The 23,559-nt window shown below is 37.4% G+C and overlaps 1 protein-coding gene across 1 annotated transcript in view; it reads left to right on the top strand.

Annotated features, from left to right (window-relative positions):
- The window catches only part of LOC103748276 (coatomer subunit gamma-2-like), a 45,617-nt gene that overhangs the window by 12,690 nt on the left and 9,368 nt on the right, over positions 1-23,559 (top strand). The gene's annotated exons all lie outside the window — the stretch shown is intronic.

Raw genomic sequence — 23,559 nt, forward strand, 5'->3', positions numbered from 1 at the left:
TAAAAATAATAAGGTAGAATATTTTTACTCATCTTATTAGCAAAAAAGCAAAGAAATAGCATTAAATTCTCAAAAGGGAAACTGATACTCTTGTGCACAGACATGAAATAGAAAATTGACTCCATTTTCCTAGAAAGCTCTTTGATAGCTTTTATGACTGAAAAAGTTTATCCTCAGTAATATCACATCTGTGGACCTGTCCTCAGAAAATGATCATGCATATAGTGTCTCATATAAAGTGGTGTTTGCTCCAGTACTGTTTATACCAGCAGAAAAGACAAGCCAGTGCACATCTGTCACTGATAAAATTATTTAATTAATCATGTTGTAATCCTATTAGTATTCTAGTTTTGGAACGTCTTTAATGATATGGAAAAATCTTTAGTAAATTTAATGCTAAGTAGGAGGTGGATTCAATAGGTATTTTCTGTATAGTCTCACTTTAAAAAATATTTTGTGAATGAAATAAAAATGTGAGAGTGAATACATTACTATATTACCAGTAGTTTATCTCTGTTTGAAGTTGTGGCTAATATTTTATTAAAACTTTTGATTATTTAAAAATATTTTTAAATGACTGTAATTTGTAGTTGTAAAGTACATAATAAATGGTACTTTAAAAATAGTTACCTTTTGAATGATGAATTATAATTCATTTTAACTGAATATAGTTTTCATACAACAAAATACATTTTTGAAGGATGATGCTTATGTTTAGCCAGCAGTTATGTTGAATATAATTTCAATTAGGAAAGCTTTCAGCTGAAAATAACAGAAAAACAGATGTAAACAATAACTTAAACAAGATGAGAATTTATTTATTCTCATATAACCATAAGTCTGGAGGCATAGACTAGCTGGTATTGGCTCAGCCATTCAACAGTGGCAGGACTAGTATCTCTTCAATTCTTTTGGACATGCTCCATTATTGCAAAATAGATGCTTGAATTACTGGCAGTGTACCACATTCAAGGCGGGAGAATTACTGGGAAGGGGGCCAAAGGAGGGCCAGCACCATCTGCCTCCTTTATCGAATGCAATGGCTTTTCCCAAGACAATTTTTAGATTTCATTTGGCATGTTTATTTTATATGACTATCCTTAGGAGGCCAGGAAAGTGAGTATTTAGATTTTATAGCCCAAGTATTAGGGGCAGGCAAGGGAGAGGGGATTGAAAATTACTGTTGTATGCCACAAACAAGAAACAAAAAACCTTCAGTTATATTGTTAGATTCTCTAAATATTAGAAAAATTAAAAGTAAATTGGCTATGTTTTGTTTCTTTCTGTTGTTAATACTTCCTGATGAGCCTTATTAGGATATTTTGAGTTACAGCTTACTTGTAGTTCATTTAAATAATTAGTAGGTAAGGTAGGCAGGATAATGGTCCCGTAAAAGATGTCTATGTCTTAGTTCCTAGGACCTGTATGTTGTATTCCATGGCAAAGGGCAATTAAAGCAGGTAGAATTATTCTGGATTAGTCATGTGGCCCTTTAAAAGGATAAGGGGCCTTCAAATGGAAATAGGGGCCTGGAGAGATGGCTCAGTGTAAGAGTGCTTGCTGCTTTTCCAGAGGACCTTAATTTGGTTCCCAGCACTCATGTTGGGTGATTCACAGCTCCAGCTGTAAGGGATCTGACACCCTCTTCTGGCCTCCATGGCACCCCCACACATGTGGCATTTAGTCTCATAGACACATACGTAATAAAAATACATTGTTCAGAATGGAGGTGGGAGGCAGAAGAAGGGTGTTAGTAAAGAGGTGAGATACAAGCAAGGTCAGAGAGGTGGAATGTTACAAGATTTGAAGATCAAGGAAGGGGGCCATGAATCAAGGAGCACAGGTGACCTCTAGAAGTTGGGATAATCAAGGAAATGGATTCATCCTATATTAGGCTACTTTCTGGTGCTAAGGCAATGACTGGAGCTGGGTTCTTTAAAAATACAGGAGATGTTTTTTTAGTTCATTTGCAGTTAAAAGTTCAAGATTGGTGTCTTAGTTTCTTTTTCTGTTGCTGTGATAAAATACTATGACAAGAGCGACTTAAGGGAGAAAGGGGTTCATTTTGGCTTCCAGCTCTGGAGGGATAGATCCCATCTTGGTGGAGAAGATGTGACAGCAAGCAGGGAGGGCATGGTGACAAGAGCAGCAGGCTGGCAGATTACGTTGCATCCATGTTCTGAAAACTGAGAATAAATAGAAAGTGGAGCAGGGCTATAAGGCCTTAAGTCCCATCTACAGTGGCCCCTTTCCTCTGGCAAGTCTTCACAGTTCCACAACCTTCCCAAACAACACCACCATCTAGGGACCAATTGTTCTAACATGTGAACCTATGGAGGACATTTCACATTCAAACCATAACAATTGGATAGCTTCATCTAAGGACTTCATGGGTAAAAGCATCACAGTGGTAGGGGTGTTTGCAAAAGAGATCAGGTAGTAAGACCAGAAGCCAGAGAGGTGCAGAGAGCCAGTATCTCCATTTTTTAATAATTTGATCTTGCAGGACTAACCATGTCCTCAGAGAACATTATGGGCAGTGCCTCCAGTGTCCTAACTATTTTCTAGAGGGTCCTACCTGTTACTACTTACACTATCTCCACATCAGCACACTGGCACTAAACTTCCAGCACATGAACCTTCAGAGATCATACTCAAAGCCATAGAAGTCCTTGTGGCTTCGATAATACAGGCCTCCTCACACCTTGCTTTTATCCCAGTGAGAGCTGCTTTGGATACCCAAGTTACTAACTATAAGCTAACTGAAACATAAAATAAAGAGTGTTACCTTGAAGCCTCAGAATTTGTGGTAACTTTCGTATAGCACCAGCAGAAGAGCAATACAGATTTTGATACTTGACTTGGAATGCTGCTGTAACACATACCTAAAAATGTGCAAGGAGCTTTGGAACTTGGAGGAGCATGTTAGAAAAATCTTAAAAATAAGGATGTTATCCACCATACAGACTCAGAAGTTAAAGGAGCAGGATAGAAAAAACTCACTTTAGAGAGTATCTAAATTGTAAATAGACTGTTGGCGGAAACTTGGACATGAAAGGTGCTGATAGTGAGTGATGAAAGGAAAATGAAGATGTTGGAAATTGGAGGAAAGAGGATCCTTTCTATTATAGTGGCAGAAAACTTATCAAAAGGATGTCCTGTGATTATGACTTATAATAAATGACCTTGGATGTTTACTGAGGAGATTTCCAAGCAAAGTATTGAAAATGTGCTCTGGATTCTGTTCATATGTTTAGTAAAATTTGAAAGTAGATAAATTGAAGGGAGACATATTAAAAAAAGAAAACAGGCTGGAGAGATGGCTCAGCAGTTAAGAACACTGGTTGTTCTTGCAGAAGTCCCGGGTTCAAATCCCAGCACCCACATGGTAGCTAACAGCTGTCCATAACTCCAGTCCCAGGGGATCTGACAGCCTCTTCTGACCTTTGTGGGCATTGTATGACTCGGGTGCACTTACCTAGATGCAGGCAATACACGCATACAAATAAAAATAATAAAATTGAAAAAGAAAAGAAAACAAGCTAGGCTCTCTTTCATTAGTACGTGGTAGGTAGAGGCAGAAGGATCAAGAATTCAAGGCATCCTTGGATACATAGCAAGTTTGAGGTCAGTCTTTACTACATGAAGTCCTGTCTTAAACAAACAAACCAAACTAACAAAAAACTCACAAACACAACAACAAAACAAGAAAAAGTTAGTACTTGATTTTTTTTTTTTTTCAATTCTCAATCTGTCCAAGGTACTAAGATCCAGAGAATCACTACCAGGAAAGTGTGCATCACTGCTGGCACATCAGATCAAAAGATGAGGATATTCATTCAGAACACTAAAGAAGTCAAGGGTAAGACTCAGGATTCCCTTAGCAGTTAGGCAGAAGCTGAAAATAGAGATGAGATTATTAAGGCAGCATCTGTGTTTGAGCCTCTTATCTAAATGCAGTGAGTCTCTGCACTTATATGGTAGACCCACAGGGTGCTCGGGTATATTATGCCAGCAGAAACACCACTGTTTTAGACTTCAAGGGATGCAGAGACAACAAAGTAAAAGAAGCTTTCAGCACCTCAGAATTATACATGTAGGAAGCAGGCTGTAGAACTACTCAGCCTTGAGTACATGCTAGTTGCACTTGATGGAAAAGGAAAGATGACTGACTGCATGGACAGAGTGCAGGCCTGAAAGGGTGCTGCTGAGAACTATATAACTTTGGCTCGGGCAGAGATCTATTCCAGTGTGCCTAGCTGGATTTTAAAGTTGCTTGGGGCCTTGGTTTTTTTGTGTTACTATGATAACATACCCTAACAAAAGCAACTTAAGGGAGAAAGAGTTTATTTGGCTTATGATTCTAGGTTATATAGTTCATTCTGAAGACGTCAAGGTGGCAGGAACTTGAAGGAGATGGTCACATCACTTCTAAAGTTCACAGCTCCAGGTTACAGTCCATCATGTCAGGGAAGTTACAGCAGCAGGAGCAATGAGTGTATACATGCTAGTACTTAGCGCAACTTTTTTCCACTCCTAGACAGTCCAGAATGCCCTGATTAGGGAATGGTGCCACCTATAGTGGGCAGGTCTTCCCACCTCAATTAATGTAATCAATATAATCCACTGTAGATATGGCACACAGGTCCTTCTCCCAGGTGAGTCTAGGATTTGTAACATTGACAGCATTAACCATCACAGGGTCTTTCTTTGTGTTTTTGATGGGCACATCTGTAATTATTCCACTATGGCATTCCTCTACTGTATTTTGGGAATGGGAGCTTGTTATCTGTGGAGTCCAAAGATGGAAAGGATTGTTGCCTCAGGATGGCAAGCATTTCACCTAAATCTAATTTGATGATTTTCGTCTAAGATTGAGATGAGACTAACGGACTTTTTTTTTTTTTTTTTTTTTTTTTTAAAAAAAAAAAAAAAAAAAAAAAAAAAAAGAGGACGATAAATCTTTCACTGTGATATATCAAAATACCACTTGCCTCTAGTGTTGGGATAAGAAGGGTGGATTGTCTGCCTGGCTGAGTATAAGATTTGAATCAGTGAAGTTTAGAAGAGATTTTAGACTGAATTAATACCTTGCTTTTTTTTTTTTTTACATCTTTTCTCTTCTTAACTAGAATTACCCTGTTCGCCTTTGTATATAGCTCAAATGCTTATCATTAAATGCATTGAATTCCTTATTCCGACAAGTTACTAATCTTGGTTGTTTTTATAACACTCTGGTTTTTTTTTGGTTTTGAGTTTGTGTGTGTATGTGTATGGTCAAGTATTTAGTATATTGTTCAGCATTTACTTGTTTACATGTTTCTCTGCCCACTGCACTATCTCAGGATAGTATCTTCACTATCTTAAGTATCTCAAGATCAAGAACCATAGCTTGTTTATCTTTGTACTGTTAAAGCTGGAAAAGTATCTTTCATGTATTAAAAATTCAATAAAAACTTGTTGCAGGAGATAGACACAGTATCATCTTTTTCTCCTTCAAGCAAGAGAGTTAGAATCTTAAGGATTATTTATCTTCCTCTCTGTCTTAGGAAAGCCCTTTCATAGCATCAGAAGTGGGGAAAGGTGGGTTCAATGGATATTGAGAAAGCTTTCTGTTTCCTGTCTTCCTTTGCTTTTTCCTACCCTGTTTGTAAGCCTGATTGTTTATTCTCTTTTAAAATAGAATTGTGGCAGGTTTTTGAAGAGAGGTGTTAAAATGATGCCACATCAGAAAATTTCCTTTCCAAAGCCTAGTGAACAACTATGGAACAATGAATAGAAGTGGCCAGGGATTTCTAGTTCTAGCCAAGATGAAGTCAGGCCACTGTAGCCCATCTTCCTAGCAGCACAACAACAACAACAAAAAGTCTTAAAAAATACAAAGACAAGTACCAGAGCCTCAAAAAAGTAAACAATATTAGGTGAATTGGGGAGAGAAAGCATTACCTAATAAATGACTGGCTTAGATGCTTCAGTGGTGCAATCCGTTAGTGTGTGGTACTTATATAGTAAATAACCAGTACAGCAATAGAATTTCATGCTTACTGTTGTTCTTCATTGTACTGGACAGGCTGAATTAGGACTTCTATACTGAATGTGGCCCATAAAGACTCCAGAAAGAAGTCTGTCTCTGTAACTTAAGTATAGGCTTGAAGAAGGGGTGGGGGTGGGGTCAGTGGAGGTCTTGTAAGCTGCAGAGCATGAGGAAGAATGCTTGTTTGTTTTTTGTTCTCTTTTTCTCTCCTGGTTTTATTCTAAGTCCAGCCCCAGTTATAGAACAACTTTACAGTGGTGTGTAATTGGTGTTGTGGTCAACTAAAATCCTGAGAAAAAAGCTGTCCCTTAGAAAAAGGGCTTCTGCTATGACAAGTAGGGAGACATGCACATTATTATTATTATTATTATTTCCTTTATTTTTCCTGAGGGTGGGCCCAGTTATGTCAAATTGTACAGTAGCACAGGGGATTAAAACTAAGTTAACTTGTATTTCTGGCTAACATAACTGATAAAAGGATCTTTGATAGCCAGAGAGTATGGAAAAAAAATGACTTGAGGAAAGATCTGAGTGCTTTACTTAAGCAGCACAGATGTGAAGAATCTGAAGCCTGGCAAGAGCTTTGAAATATGAATCGACTTTGGAATTAAGCTGCATGGGACAGGTGGAATCTAGAACTGAGTTGATTCCTTGCTAACAAAAAAGTCAACATTCCCAAGTCTTTTAGTAGGACCAACCGCCAAATGTCATGATGTACTTAAAATGTCCAGGATACAAAAAGTGACCTTCACATTCAATGAAATCCCCAGCAAAAAAGACCAATAGTATTCTTCCCAGAACTAGAAAACACAATCTTAAAATTCACATGAATACACAAAAGACCTTGGATAGCCAAAGCATACTGTGCAAACAGAGCAATGATGGTGGTATCCACAATACCTGATTTTGAAATAAATTACAGATTCATAGTAGTAAAAACAACACAGTACTGGCACAAATACACGTAGACCCATGGAATAGCATAAAAGACCCAGAAATAGATACACATGAATATCCAATTCTTGAAAATCATGCCAAAGACTTTCTTTGGGAAAAAGATAGCCTCTTCAGCAATCAGTGAATTGGACATCCACCTGTAGAAGAGTGAAACCAGACGTATTTTGATAAAAATCAACTAAAAATGGATCAAAGACTTAAGTGTGAGACCCTAAAATCTGAAACTACTAGAAGACTTTGACATGGGCAGTGATTTCCTGAATAGAATTCCAGTAGCCCAGGAAATGGAAGCACAAACTGACGAGTAGGATTACATCAAATTAAAATCTGCACAGCAAAGGAAACAATTTAGTAGAGTGAGGAGATAACCTACAGGGTGGGAGAATATCTTTGCCAGCTACTCAGCTGGCAGAAGATTAATAGCAAGAATATATAAAGATCAGAACACTTAACATAAAAAAAATCAAATCCTGCCAGGTATGATGGCACACACCTTTAATCCCAGCACTTGGGAGCAGAGGCATGTGTATCTCTGAGATGTAGGTCAGCCTGGTTTACATAGTGAGCTCTAGGCCAGCTGGGGCTACAGGAAGACCCTATCTCAAAAAACCAAATACACAACAACAAAAATCAAATCCAGAGAGCTGAAGAGATGCCTCAGTGGTTAAGAGCATTGATTGTTCATCCAGAAGACCCATGTTTGGTTCCCAGCCCTCACCTGGTGACTAACTGTCCATAATTCCAGTTCCAGGGGATCCAACACCCTTTTCTGGACTCCACAGGCACTGCAAACATGTTGTGCACTCAAAAGAAATACGAGTACTCAATAAATATGTGAAAAACTGCTCAATATCTTTGGCTATCAGGACAGTGAAAATCAAAACTGCCTTGAGATTTATTCTTACTCTAATCAGAATGGACATTATCAAAAAACAAAACCAAAAATAAATGCTGGTAAGGATATGGGGAAAAAAGGAACTCATACTGTTAATGGCAATTAGATTAATGCAGTCACTAGGGGAGAAGACAATGGTAGTTCCTCAGAAAAACTGAAAATAGGCTTGTCATATGATCCAGCTATACCAGGGTTTCTTAATTGTTTTCCACTTGGAACCCATTTTTACTCAAGAAATTGATTATGTGACGCTAGGCATGTAAAATAAGTGTAAAAATCAAAGATTTACTGTTAATAAATTATACAAATATTTATTTTAAAGCAATTCTTTGTTATACTTATAATTTTACCATTATTGATGACAAGCAAAATTTACATTAATGAGATTAATAAAGAATTAAAATGTGGCTGAATATTTGATGCTATAGAATATAGAGCATCTTTAAGTGATTTAGAGTTGATTAATATTTTGATTTTATAATTGTCAGTGCTGAGAATGTTACTTTGCATAAATGCATAGTACAAAATGGAAGAGGGATGTTCAGGGCCATTTTGGAAATTGTAACCTAATTCCAACCCAAAATTCATTTAACAGTTTTTTATGAAATTCAAATGAGCATCTCAAATAGCAGAAATCAAACATTCTGAAGGGTGCGGTGGCACACGTCTTTAATCCCAGCACTTGGGAGGCAGAGGCAGGCAGATCTCTGTGAGTTCAAGGCCAGCCTGTTCTACATAGTGAACTCCAGGGTCAGCTTTGGCTACAGGGAGACCCTCTCTCAAAGAGACCAAAAAACCCAAACCAAACCAAAACAACAACAACAAAAACCCCAAAATCAAATATTCTAACTTAATGCAACCCCAAAATACGGCAATTTAATACCTACATCCTGAAGAATGATGGTGGGAAAATAGTCGTTTTTTCTGTAAATTATTTCTGTAAAGGCAGGAAACTTTGTATGTACAGGAAAAGCACTACAGTTCAGTACCCATAATAGGTTCAAATCTGAGCCAAGGTATTTCAGGCAGCCTTTGTTGAAATTGCCTGGTGAGATGGTAGGTGCTGTGCAAGGCGCCCGTGTTGTGTGTTCAGAACCAAAGCTTCAGTGAAGTCACACAATGCAACGTGGGTGAACACTGCTGGAAATACCCTGGCTTCTTTATGTGTTTGATTTTGAAATAACATTTTGTTGGCCATGTTCAGAAAACTTTTACTGTTGCCAGTTTTTTCTCAGCTTCTTCATTCAGTTACACAACCCCATATGGGGTCACAACCCAGTCTGAGAAGCTTTGAATCATACCACTCCTGGGTATTTATCCAAAGAAAATGAAGTCAGCATAAAAGAAAGACAACTGCCTCCCCATGTTTATTTAGATACTATTCATATTCATTTAGATGGTATAGTATTCAAGTTACAGAATCAGCTTAGGTGTTTATGAACAGATAAATAATATAAAAACAATATGGAATATGTATGCCATGGAGTATTAATCATAAAGGAGAATGAAATTATGTCATTTTCAGAGAAATGGATAAAATGGGATATTTAATGTTAAATAATTCAGATGCCAAAAGATATGTATCATGTTCTTTTCTCATGGAAACTTAAGAAGAAAAAAGGAAGATCCCAAGGTAGAAGAGAGACTTAGAAAGAATGGGACTGGAGATTACAGAGGAAGAGGAAGGCAACAGATGAGTAAAAGGAGGGTGAGCAGGATTAAAGCATGATGTTTGCATGTATGGAAATATCACACTGAAATCTATTAATTTTATATAACTAGCATGTATAGATAATTACAATACAGTGGAGCCTGTAATCCTGATGCAGGCCTGTAATCCCAGCTAATTAGGAGGTTGAGACAGGAGAATCACAGGCTGAAGGCCAGCCTAGAACTTAGTGAAACCCTATCTCAAATTAAGAAATCAAAGAAGTGATGGAGAACTTGCAGCTGCTTTGCATGAGACCCTAGGTTTTCAATATCCATTACTGCAAATAAAATAAAATAAAATTAATAATAAAATGGAGCTGGGGTTTCATGTAGCTCAGTGAAAAGCATTTTCCCCAAATGTGAAAGGTCCTGGACTCAATTCTTGGCACCATAAAAAATTTATTAATTAAAAACATAAAAAGGTAAAATGCAAATACAGTCTAAATTGCTGAACCAGGAAAATTTGACCAATTTTCAAAAGGAAGGATAAATCAGTAACCGCCCTGCCCCAAGTGACCTGATTGTGGGATTATTAAATACTTCTAAGAAGCTACTTTGAAACTGGGTGTGATGGCGCACACACCTATGGCCCCATCAAATTCCAGTTCAGCTGGGGCTACAGGGACACCCTGTCTCAAAAACAAAACAAAACAGACAAACAAAGACTATGGTATATTAACTATACATCAAAACCAAAAACAAATGAAAATTTTAGTTGTGTGTTGGGGCACATGTTTCTAATCTCAGGACTTTAAGTCAGGAGAGGTTCATGACTTTGAGACCCTATCTTAAAATATGCATTTTATTTTAGAAATGTTAAAATATAATTAGTTTAAAAAGTCATCAGCTAGGCTCAGTAGCAGAATGGGGAAAAGGTCAGTGAACTTGAAGATACATTAATAGAAACTACCCCAAGAACAGAAGAAAGATTGAAAATAAACAGTTCCATGGACCTTAAACTATGACAGAGAGCCTGATTTTCGTGCTATTTAAGAAAAAGAGAGAGAGATTGGTACAGAGCAAAATATGTGAAGAAATAATGACTGAAAACTTTTAATCATTGAAACTTATACAAGACATACTTAGAGGAATCCATACTCAGACACAATAAAATAGATAAAAAACAAAGATAAATGAAAATTCTTAAAAGCAGCTAGAGAAAAACATAGGAGAACTTCAATGTGAACTACCCTGGATTTCTCATCAGAAAATATGGGTACAAAAGAAAGCATAATGCACACCATCTTTAAAGTACTAAAAGGAGATAAACTGATAACTCAAAATACTAGATCTATTGAAAATGTCTTTTAGATATGAAGGTGAAATAAAGACTTCATCAGAAGGTACTAAAGTACCTGTTACCAGAAGACCTACTGTGAAATGAAGCTTTTCAGGGTGAGGGGAAATGAGGGAAGAGTGTCCCTAGAGCAAGTACTAGAACAGTGGATAATGGCAGAACTAGAAGAGGCACTTAGATTACACTGAAAGAAAACAGCTACAATCATTTGTCAATTCAGAATTGTCTGGCTAGTGAGAATGTCTTCCAGAAAGGAAGATGAGGGGCAGGGGAGATGGCTCAGTGGATAAAGTGCTTCCCACACAAGCATGAGGACTGGAGTTCAGATTCCCAGAACCATCAGTAATGTGGGAGGCAGAGGCAGGAGAAACTTGGAAGTGTGCAGGCCAGCTAGCCTGGCATACACAGCAATGAACAACAGGAGAGCCTGCCTCAAACAAGGTGAAAAGTCAGGAAACACCCAAGGCTGTCCTCTAACCTCCACATGTGCACTGTGGCATTTGTGTGCCTCCACTCACACATGAATAGTCACTCAAACATGCAAACACTACACACATACATACACCCATTTTAAAATATGGAAGTGATATAAAGACAATTTCAGACATATAGAAGCTGAAATATATCACTTATAGCATATCAACCTATAAATACAAAAGAGTTCTTAAGTCAGAAGAAGAATGATAATGAAAATGTGGATCTACACAAAGGAATAGGATATTGGAAGTGTTAAGCTAAATAGAAAAGTAGTGAGATGATAACTTGGATCTAACCATAACAATTCTATTAAATACCCTGATTAAAAGGCAGATATTTCTACCTTGGATTTTTCAAGAAGCCAAATCCAACTTTACACTGACTATAAGAATATACTTTAAGTAGGAGGAAGTAAATAACTTAAAAGAATAAAAATATAGATCATAATGTCAAGTACTTTTAATATTAATGCCAGATAATAAATGTTTCAGAGTAAATAATAATCCCAGGGTTTTAATGGGGTCAACCTGTTAGAATAACAGAATAATCCTAGTTATTTATGCACCTAATAGACAAACCCACAATTATAGTTGAGATCTTGAGTGCTTTTCTCTCAAAAATATAGGACAAGGACACAGAAAAATTATTAAAGAATGTTGACGTGCATATTATACCACTTTGTTTGCTTTATAACACCATCTCTATGGAAAAATCAGTGGAATAGAACAGGAACTATGTAAGAGTAAGTTAATGTAGCAAATTTGTAGAATATAAGATGCATAGGCAAAATCAGTTGTAATATACTAGTGAAGAATAATCATACATAGAAGTTAAGCTGATACTATTTGTAGTAAGATTAAAATATGAAACATTTTGGGTTAACGCTGATGGAACATGTATTAGATATGTTTACTGAAAATTATAAAGCATTGGTGATAGAAATTCTAAAAGACTTAAATCAATAGCACCCACATAAGCTGTTTGTGATTTGAAAGGCTTAATGTTGCTCAGGTGCTTATTTTCTCCAACTTACAGTCAGTGGTGCCGAGTCAGAATCCCAGCAGTGTGTTGTTGGTTTTTGTTTTAGATATTGATATCCAGGCTGGGTTGGTGGCATACGTTTTAGATCCCAGCACCTGGGAGGCAGAAGCTGTGAGATCCAGGACAGCTGGGGCTGTTGGGAGACAGACATAGACAGACAGATAGAGAAGAAAGAGTTAAAAGTACACAAAATAAATGGCAAGGAAGGAATTATGGAAAAGAAGAAATGTAAAAATTCTAAAACATATTAACAAACCTTTCTGAAATAAATTTGAAATGGAGGTGAAATGGTAAACTTTCTAGGGAAGTCGATTTCCAAAAATGATTCTATTATTTTGTAAAATGGCTGAGACATGGAAGGTACTGTCATTTAAGATCAGGAGCAAGGCAAGGGTGTTCATTGTCTTTCTGCCTCAATATTGCACTGCAGATACTAAGTAGTGCAGTTAGTTAGACAGGAGAAATCGATCTGAAGCATAATCAGTTAACAAAGAAGTAAAACTAGCAATGATTTTAAATAATGTATGTAATTGAAACTGAAGAGACTCAATAATAAGCTGAATTCAAATAATAAAAGAATTTAGTGCAGTCATGGAATATAAAATAAACATAAAAATCACAAGTCTTCATAGAAACAACACCTAGTGCTCATGATGGTAGACAGAATTCCATTTACATCAACAACTAAAGAGATTAAATACTTAGAAATAAATTTGACAATAAAAGTACAAAATTTAGAGGAGAAAGAAAATATAACCCCTGTCTGAATGCTTGTATCCTCTCAAAATTTATTTTAAAATCCTAAGCCCTGAGGCGAGCTTCACATGTTAGCACAGACTACTTATCTACTGTAATCTTTTTTACTTGGGCACAGGTCCCAGTCATGTGTGCTACAGACACATGGTTTAAGTGCCTCCTAAAAAGGCTCCATCTCTAAATACCATAGTTAGGTTGAATTTCCATTTTCATAAAACTGCCAATGAGGATTAAATTTCAATATGTGAATCCTTGATGGACACACCCAGATCATACCGAACAATGGCAATCTGTCCATATCTCATACATGTGATTAAGCTGCAAGTAGATAAAGAATATGAATTTTAAAGAGCAAAACCATACATTTACTAGAAGAAACCGTGGATATATTCCTCTTTAATGGTCATGTAGGAAAAAGTTTTAATTATATCTAAAATTCTAGAAGCAATAAGTTTGTTGTTAAGTTTGAAGACAGAAGAATTCGGTCTTGAATGTCAAACGCTATGAAATATAAAATGAACAGGGGCTTGACATAGGTCTGTTTTGATTTTAAAAATTCCTCTTGATTTATTGTCATGATATAGTGCATAACATTGCCACTCATTTTATGACAAAAGCAATGTAACAGTAGACATGAGTGGAGGGAGATGCAGTGGTTTTTAACATACTTTGTTTCAGCTAGAAACAGGCAGCCCAATGGAGTGATGGGATGGACCTATTGAGAAGTATTAAATTAGAATTGGTTCTCTTTGAGGTTGAGGAATGTTCCTCCAGGAAGCAGTATATGATAGCACGTGTGTGCTACTGTGGAATTTAGTTCCAGTGCAACAATACTAAGAGAAGAGGTCACCTAATGTATTAACTCTTAGAAAAGAGGCCTCAGAATGCTGCCTCTTTCTCTTACTCTCTTTGTCCATACAAAGACACCTATGTGGTACTAATTCATAAAGACTGGGCCCTTATAGCATGATAAATTTATTAATACCTAACCTTGGACTTCCCAGCCTCCAAATGAGCAAATAAATTTCTGTTCATTACAAATTAACTTAGTCAAGGTATTTCATTAGACCAACAGAAATGGACTAAGGCAGCATTCCATTCCTTCTCTATGTAGATTAGAGATCTTTAATAATGCTTTTGAGGGATAAAAAGCAGGAAGACTTAACTAACAAGCTTCTAGTTCCTATTGGGTACTAGGACAGAAATAGCCCACACTTCTCTGATACATATCTTGAGTGAGAAGGCCCAGAACAGGAAAGGAGCCATGTTGCATATCTGGAGTTAATGATGACTACTGGGCCACTTTGGAGTCATGATGTTAGTGAAAGTAAAGAAAGCTACTATTTTCACAGAGGTAATAAATTGCTTTTGAGTCTATATAATGACAGCAAATTGTAATGTATTTCATATTGTTTGGCTGAATACATTTTGGTGCTTTCATGCCTCTGACAGTAGTGAATTGGTAGTAGGGAACAACTAAGTCCAGCCAAGGTGCATTCAACAAAGGGCTTAGGTTCTTTGGGATAAGGTTCGAGTCACTTCTGGACAAATAACTAAGACTTGATGAAGTGCTTACTAAGGGTTAGGGGAAAATAGAATAAATGGCATAGGAAAGAGATGGGTATCAGTTATGGCCTTAGAATGAGTTGTAAAAGCAAGGATTATATTCTTTGTCTTACTTACCTTCCTGTGTTTGGGCTTTGATAGAAATCATAGGTGGTTACCATCTTGAAGCTTCCATAGTAGATTGGACTTAATGGAGAGGTACAAATTTAAAGATATATATATAATGTCAACTCAAGTTCAGAATTTCATTAAATAATCATAGCTTAAAAGTCCCAGGTCTCATCATTTAATTTTCAGAATAGCATGGATTAGTTTCTAGGCATAATTCATCCTGGTGAAGAATAACTTGGTTTTCTAGTTTTACAGGTCCACAGGTCTTTCCTCTGTGCTCCCAAAATATAGTGGTGAAGCAGGCTGAGAATCACAGTTAAACCCATTCTCTTTTGTAAAGGGAGAGAATAGAAGAAAAGAAGGAGTTATTAGTACTAAATAATTTTGAAACCCTACCACATGAGCTTCTAGGCTCCAAGTCTTAGGAATAATGTTCTGTGGCTCCCAGCTCTGTTTCGTGTGCGTTATGCTCAGATGTTTTTACATTACTGTGGGTCTCTCCCTCCCCTCATGGGCCGTTGGCCGCCGACTCATGAGAACAAAGGGAGCAGAAGCGATGAATGGAGTCAGGACGGCCAGTAAGCACAGACTGAAAAAACCTTCCAGGGAGTCAGATTCAGTGATACAGCTCGTTTATTCAGTGGAGGTCAGGGAAAAATATAGTGTGGATGCAGCAGCCAAAGCTTCAGCTGATAGGTGCTCATAGTATGCTTTATTTACATGTGGTAGGGGGATCCTATCATCTGGCTATAGGGCAATGCCTAATTATCATATAGAAAAAACCTGGGGGCAGCTTTAGTGCAGGTAACTATGCCAAAGGCCATGTTCCAAATAAGGTCAGGGATCCGTGCTTGGAGACACTTTCCAGATAAGTCAGAGAGCAGGAGGCCCCTGCTGAGAAAGGAGCCGACCTTAACAGCAGGGTTCCCCAACACTGAGTGGTTATTGAGGTTTTTCAACCTGCAAAACCTAAAATATTTCTTAGACTGTTTTTGTTGTTGGCTTGTTTATTGATTAAATTTGTTCTTTGACAGTTTCATACATTTATACAATACATGCCAGTTACTCTCCTCCCCACATCCTATCTCTCCCCCGCTTATCCACTTCCACTATAGGTCTTTCTCCTACATTAATTTCTTTTTGCTTTGTTTTGTTCAACTACTAATTTTGAACAGTGCTGTCTTTGTGACTACTGCTCTAGAACCATCCATTGGAGCCCTAGTGGTTCACCATTGTGCCCAAAATTGAACACAGTGACTTTCCCTTCCCTAGACTCCATCAGGAGCCAGTAGTTCAGGAGCAAGGGTTAGAGCTCTGTGATCCATGATTGACTGATGATAGGTCTAGTCTTGTGCAGGTCAGGTACAGGCAACCACAGCTGCTGTGAAGTCATGTTTGCAACCAAAGACACTTAGATTGAGAGTAGCCTTTGTTTATGGCTACAAACATAAAGTATTTAGAAGGCAATTTGATAAACAAGACTAGTAAATTGTTCCCTAGAGCCTAGACTGTTTTTGTTAGACTGTATACAACAGAAATTTTTCTTTTGCTCATTAACATATCCAAGTGTCTAGAATAGTGCTTGCTGTATTGCAAAACAAAAAGTGATGATTAAAGTCATTGGGCTGGAGAGATGGTTCAGTGGTTAAGATTACTGGCTGCTCTTCGAAAGGACCTGGTTTGGTTCCCAGAATCACATGGCAGCTAACAACCATCAGTAACTCTAATTCCAGGGGATACAATGCCCTCTTCTGGCCTCTGCTGACATCGCATACATGTGGTGTTTCTTTTTTATCTTTTCTTTCTTTTTTGTCTTTTTTGAGACAGAGTCTCCCTGTAGCCCTAATCTGCTGTACTTTTATGCAGGCAAAATACTCATACACATAGGGCTGGAGAGATGGCTCAGCGGTAAAGAACACTGACTGCTCTTGCAGAGGACCTGGGTTCAATTCCCAGCACCCACATGGCAGCTATGAACTGTCCTTAAATCCAGTTCCAGGGGAATTCAAAGCCTTCTTCTAACCTCTGTGGCAAAGCACAACATGGGTGCACTCACATACATGCAGGCAGTACACTCATGCACATAAACTGAAACAATTAAAAATTTAAAAAATATTCATACACATAAAATAAATTTTAAAAGAGTTTTAAAGATTAAAGTTATTTAATGGAAGGGAGAGGCATACTTTTTGATATTACTAAAACAAATATCCAGTGTATAGGTAACCAAAACTTTCAAAAATAAAATTGAAGAAAAATGTGTTGACTTGCAAAGAAAGAAATTTACAACTTAAAATAGTATACTGTATTCAAACAAAAATTGCAACAGAATTACTGATACCGAGATGCATCTTGGTTAACTCATGCTATGAAGAAAAAGTATTCTTAAGATCTTTTTTCAGCAGAAAATACTAGTCGTTTAAATGCAGATGAGGTAGTACATACTTGTAATTCTAGCACGTGGGAAACTAAGGAAGGAATGTGAATTCCATGTCAGTCTGGACAATACAGAAAGTTCCAGGATAGCCTGTGCTACATAATGAAACTCTATTGAGAGAGATCCCAGAGACTGATCACCTAAGTCTGGTTTTAGTCATTCATGGCAATTTTCTGTGCCAATCAAGGGTGGGAGCAGTAAAGAATGGGGGCAGTAAAGAGTGGGGGACAGTATCTGCAAAGCCCTAAGACAAACAGTGAGATCCAAGAATAGGACAGCTAAGAAAGTTGTTCAAGAGCAGGGGCAACAAACAGACTTGGAAGAACTTAAGGACTTGAAAGGACTTAGGGACCATAATATCTGAGCTTTTCTTAAAAAATTAAAATTCCAAGTTACAGTAATCTGAAAGTTGAGAGTGAACTCTAATCGGTTGTAGAAAATGAGTTAGCAGTGAACACTGAGTTTTCTAGGTTATAAAAATAAAAGTTATAAACCACTATAGGCATTATGATTAAAAATAGAATATATATTTTATATATTTATAGTAATAAATACTTTCCATGATCATACATAAATACGATACAGAAATTGAGTTTGGATGGGCAGGCAGATGAAAGAGGAGGAATTATATGTACATTAACTTTCTTAGGTTTCATAAGTTTTATATGAAATTCTGTGGCAACCACAGTGAGTTAAAATATCAGCCTTCCCTGATTCAGAAAGAAAGCACAGCACTTAACTGAACACAGCAGCTCCAGCTGTGTTCTTCAGTAGATAACAATTAGCTTTATAAGTCTGCTAAAATTATAATGAACATTAATTAAAGTTGGGTGAAATTTAAAATTCAGTTCCGTGGTCTCTCCCCTGTATTTTGAGTGCTTAGTAACCACATGTACAGCTAGTATATTTGAATGATGTAGAACATTTCTGTCACAGCTAGTATATTTGAATGATGTAGAACATTTCTGTCATTGCAAAAAGCTCTGTTTGACAGCACTCCCTTTTCCAAAGGAAGGTATTCTACACAAAATAATTGGATAGCACTAACCCTAAATGTAGTCTGTTAAAAAAAATACAGATTAGTTTTAGAAATATAATATAGCCAAGTGTAGTGGTAAACACCTGTAATCCTAGCACTTTGGAATTGGTGCCTGGAGGATGGCAGGTTCAAGGCCAACCTGGGCTACATAGCAAGATCCTGCCTCAGAGCACCACCAACAGTGCCGGCAAACAAAACCAAAACCCCAGCAGATTATATGCTAGATACTACAATTCGTAAAAAAACAAAAAAAAAACAAAAAAAAAACCACAAAAAAAACTTAATGTAGAAGGATAGGTTTTTTTGTTTGTTTGTTTGTTTGTTTGGTCTTTTTGAGACAGGGTCTCCCTATAGCCCCAGCTATCCTGGAACTCACTAAGTATATCCGCCTGCCTCTGCCTCCTGAGTGCTGGGATTAAAGGCGTGGCCAAATACCTCTGAAAGTAGCTTGGGTTATGATATTACTATTAGAAAATTTGTTTCAGTGCAAAAAAGTTTTGAATGAGACAAAAGGAGTACCTTATAATCATAAAAATGAGGACTGAGCCGGGCATGGTGGCGCACGCCTGTAGTCCCAGTACTTGGGAGGCAGAGGCAGATGGATCTCTGTGAGTTCAAGGCCAGCCTGGTCTTCATAGTGAGTTCTGGGACAGCTGGAGCTACAGGGAGACCCTGCTTCAAAAAGACCCCCCCCCCAAGAAATGAGGACTGAATGGTAATTAATTATTTAATCAATTAATAGATGATCAAAGAATATAAGCCAAAATCACAATAAATGCAAATAGAAGCAAAATAATAACAATCTCATTATATAAAGACAATAAGAGCACATAAAGGTTTTAAATAATATATTTTATAAAGATTAATATTGGGGACTGGAGAGATGACTCAGCAATTAAGAACACTGGCTGCTCTAGCAGAGGACCTGGGTTCAATTCACAGCACCCACATGGAGGCTAACAACCATCTTTAACTCCAGGTCTGAGGGATTTGATACCCTCCAGAGAAATCTAACATCCTCTTTTGACCTCTGTAGGCACTGCATGATATGGGTACACTTACATACATGCAAACAATACACTCATACACACAAAAGTAATAAGTAAAATATTTTAAAAATTAATATTTATAAAATTTTTACTTTGTAATAGAAAAGCCACTTTAAAAATGTTTATATTGGGTAATGCACAGACCCGAAAGTTCAGTGCCTTGCCACAACAGGAGGACGATCATACCATGCCTGTCACCCCCTCCAAGGCTCAGGGACTTTTACGGAAGAGGTTGGCAGAAAGAATATAAGAGCCAGAGGACTGGGTGGAGTGTTACCTGGAACTGTTCTCCGACCACTATGCCAGAAAGCTATACTCATACCTCCTTCCCATGCTGGTCAAGGAGTGGAGGGAGGAGTCAGTTACCCTCTCCCAATCAGTTGACTTTAGATCCATTTTGAATGTGGACTTTCTGGTGCAGCTTGTCGGGAGCCATGCTTGGGGGGCGTTCGACACAGCTGTAAATGGGGGGGCAGCACTCTTCTGTTAATAACCCCCCACCCTATGCTCTATTAGTAAGCCCAATAAATTTGTTAGAATTTAAAAACAAAACAAAACAAAACAAAAAAACAGAGAACAGATTCTAATGAAAACCTTCATTATTCCACCAAGTTGACCCCATGTTTGGCAGTCCTTTGGTCTATAATTTCTTATTCCTATTTTCCCCCCTTAAACTTCATTGTGTGTGTGTATATGTATGTGTGTGTGTGTGTGTGTGTATATATATATATATAAAATGTTCATGGAATATTTAAAAAGTGTTCAGCATATTTAAGCCCTGAAAATCCCTTAATTTCTGAAAATGTAAATGTAGTGGGAAATCTGATTTCCTGTTACAGTGTGATCAGACTACATTTATTTAGAAAATGAAAGAACAGTGAATAAAGCTGTGCTCAAAGGAAAATTCATGATCATTAGCACTTGTTACTAAGTAAATGTACCCTGGGGATGGGGGAGGGGGTTTCTGTTGTTGACAGTGGAATTTAGATTTCCAGTGCTCCTGAAAGTCCAGAGAATCAGCCTTACATTCTTAAGAACTGGAAAGAGGGCACCAAGGAATAAATAATACTCACATTCCCAAACTTTTTAAGCAATAGCTCTTGCTATGGCCACCTGATAAGCATTGTGATAAACTCAGAATGAAATATCTGAAGTTCCATCACAATCATACCAGAAATAGCTGTTTCTGACTCAAGATCTTACTACACAGTCTACTTGTGTATTCAAGTTTACTTGGTTCTGTCTGCATAACAGACTGTAGGTTATATGTCTATATTCTGGATGCAACAAGCCTAGGAACATTGATTCTTGGTTTTCTAGACAGAAATGCAAAGCAATGGTAGGGTCTAGATAGAATATGCTTTTGGTGTTCCAGCCTGTAGTATCTGCTAAGAAAAAATCCAGTGAATTAAGTGTTCTGTTACAGAATTAGCAGAAGGAAGAGATTAATAATGATAAAGCGGAAACTAATAAAATGTAATAACATAGCAAAAGCTTTTTTTTTAAAGCTGAAATAAGCTTAATTCAGAAAATAAATCTTGCACACAAGTAGAACAAAAGAAAAATAGTTTAAATATTGAGGAAAGTCAAACAATTTGTTTTATAAACTTTAATACAGAGCTGGGTGTGGTGGTGCATGCCGTTAGTCCCAGGACTTGGGAGGCAGAGGCGGGTGGATCTCTGTGAGATTGAGGCTAGCCTGGTCTACATAACATGTGCCAGGCCAGCTGGGGCTACAGGAAGACCCTGTTTCAAAAAGACCAAAAACAAACAAACAAAAAACACTTTAATACAGATAAGTTGTAAAGAAGTGATAGTCTATGAAAATATAAATTAACAAAATTGTTTCCAGATGAAAAAGAAAACTTAAACAGATCATATCAGTAAAGGAATTAATTCTACTTAAAAATTTTCTTTTATAAAAATCTTGTTGTAGCCACACAAGTAGTGCCCAACTCCAGTTCCAAGCATTTGGGAGGCTGAGAAAGGAGGATTATGAGTTTGAAGTTAGTTTGGGTCACATAGCCAGATGATATCATAAAGTATCATATCTACAGAAAAGTATTACATATCAATTCTGATAGAAGCAACTTAATTAAATTTTAAATAAAATTCGTCACAATAAGGAAATTTCGTCTTATCAATTCTTTTTGTTTGTTTGTGTTTTTTTTTTGTTTGTTTGTTTTTTGTTTTTTTTGAGACAGGGTCTCCTTGTAGCCCCAGCTGTCCTGGAACCCACTATGTAGACCAGGCTGGCCTCGAACTCACAATGATCCGCCTGCCTCTGCCTCCAATTCTTTTTTAATGTTTATGTGCATATGTATATGTGTGGGCACACTCACACCACAGCATGCTTGTGAGATCAGAGGACAGCTTTCAGGAGTTGACTCGCCCCTTCTACCATGTGGGTCCTAGGGATTGCTCTTAGGTTATCAGGCTTGGCAGCAAGCACCTTTACCCACTGAACCATCTTTCCAAGCCCCCCCCAAATCATCATTTCTTTAATACAAGGAATTCTTCTCATGTACTTTTCTATATATTTAAAGGCAAAAACTACATGATTATATGTCCAAAAGATACTTGTCAAAATTCAATACCTGTTCTTTTTTAAAAACCATTGAGGAAAGCTGGAGAGATGGCTCAGGGGTTAAGAGCACTAGCTGTTCTTACAGAGAACCTGGGTTTGATTCCTAGCACCCATATGGCAGTTTCAACCTTCTGAAACTCCAGTTCCAGGCGCATCCAACACCCTCTTCTGACACAGGTGCACTTAACATACATTCAGGCAATACATTCATACACAAAAAAATGAAAATAATAGAATATTTTTTTAAAAACCTTTGAGAAGCAAGAAGAGGTAAATAATATTTTAATGCAAAGTATATCATAAACTTAGGACATAGGTTGTAGCTCAGTGGTAGTGTATGTATAAGGTCCTGGGCATGATCCCCTAAAAGCCAACATTACAGTTAAATGGAAGCATTCCCATTAATTTAGGAATAAGGGAAAATATCACCAGTATTAGTCAATAGACTATTAACTAATGTCATTACTTGGTAAGAAGAAAATATAGTATTGAAAAGAAGGTGGCAAGGGTATAGAAAGATTTTCAGGTTATCTTATTAAGTAAAAGACAAAGGTGTCAAGATTCAAGGGTAAGTATTCTAATAAATCTTGGTGGTGTATCCAGTTTTAAAAACTCCTTAGTTGTATAACTCTTAACTGCAGGGAGGGAAGAAAGACCTTGACTGATGCCTAGGAGATGTGAAGGAGAAGTAAAGGCAAGAGTAATTAGTATTACAAGTTCTAGACAGGGAACCAGGAAAAAGTCAGAACAGGACAAATTTCAAATGTTCATATCAGAGTCCATTGGAATTTCTTGATGAGAGCTTCCAAAAGCATCCCTTTATTGGGTTCCTCCTCATTTTGTCTACCAAGGCTGGACTTGAGAGTGATGAACTCAGGATTTGTTTTCAGGCACTTTGATAGCTGTTAGAGTGGCTAGAATCAGTGTCGATTCCTTTTCAAAGGCTTCTAGATAAGGGGAGAAAACAGAGTTGTCTCCCTTAGCTACAAGTAGGCACTACAGTATTGCAGACCAAGATTTCAAGTCTACATCTGCGCACCACTTTCTTACTAAAAACAAAATCATCAATGAGAAATAATTGTCTAAATACCATTTTATATGGACTTAAGTCTAATGTCTGGGAAGTGTAATCCCTTGAACTCTTTTTTAAAAAATACAGTTTATTATTTTTTATTTTATGTGTATGAGTGTATTGCCTGCATGTAGGTAAGTGCACCCGTGTCGTTCAGTGCCCGCAGAGGACAGAAGAGGTCGTTGGATCCCCTGGAACTGGAGTTACGGACAGTTGTTAGCTGCCATGTGGGTGCTGGGATTCGAACCCGGGTCTTCTGCAAGAGCAACTAGTGTTCTTATCTGCTGAGCCATCTCTAGCCCCCTGAACTCTTAAAGAAATATACTGATCACTTTAATCTTTGGTTATATTTTCCTTTTGAGTGTTTAAGACGATACAGTTGGCCCAAATAAACCATTTATTTTTACTTTTAAGGTCTTTAAGGATCTGTTCCTCAGGGGTCACATGGGCTTGGGAGGAGCCCCTGACTCCTTTCTTTTACCAGTTCCATCTATGTGAAGATAAGTCAAAGGTCCTACTTGACCATGGCTG

The sequence above is a fragment of the Nannospalax galili genome, unplaced genomic scaffold (assembly GCF_000622305.1).
Source record: "Nannospalax galili isolate Female #2095 unplaced genomic scaffold, S.galili_v1.0 scaffold1065, whole genome shotgun sequence".
Taxonomy (NCBI): Eukaryota; Metazoa; Chordata; class Mammalia; order Rodentia; family Spalacidae; genus Nannospalax; species Nannospalax galili.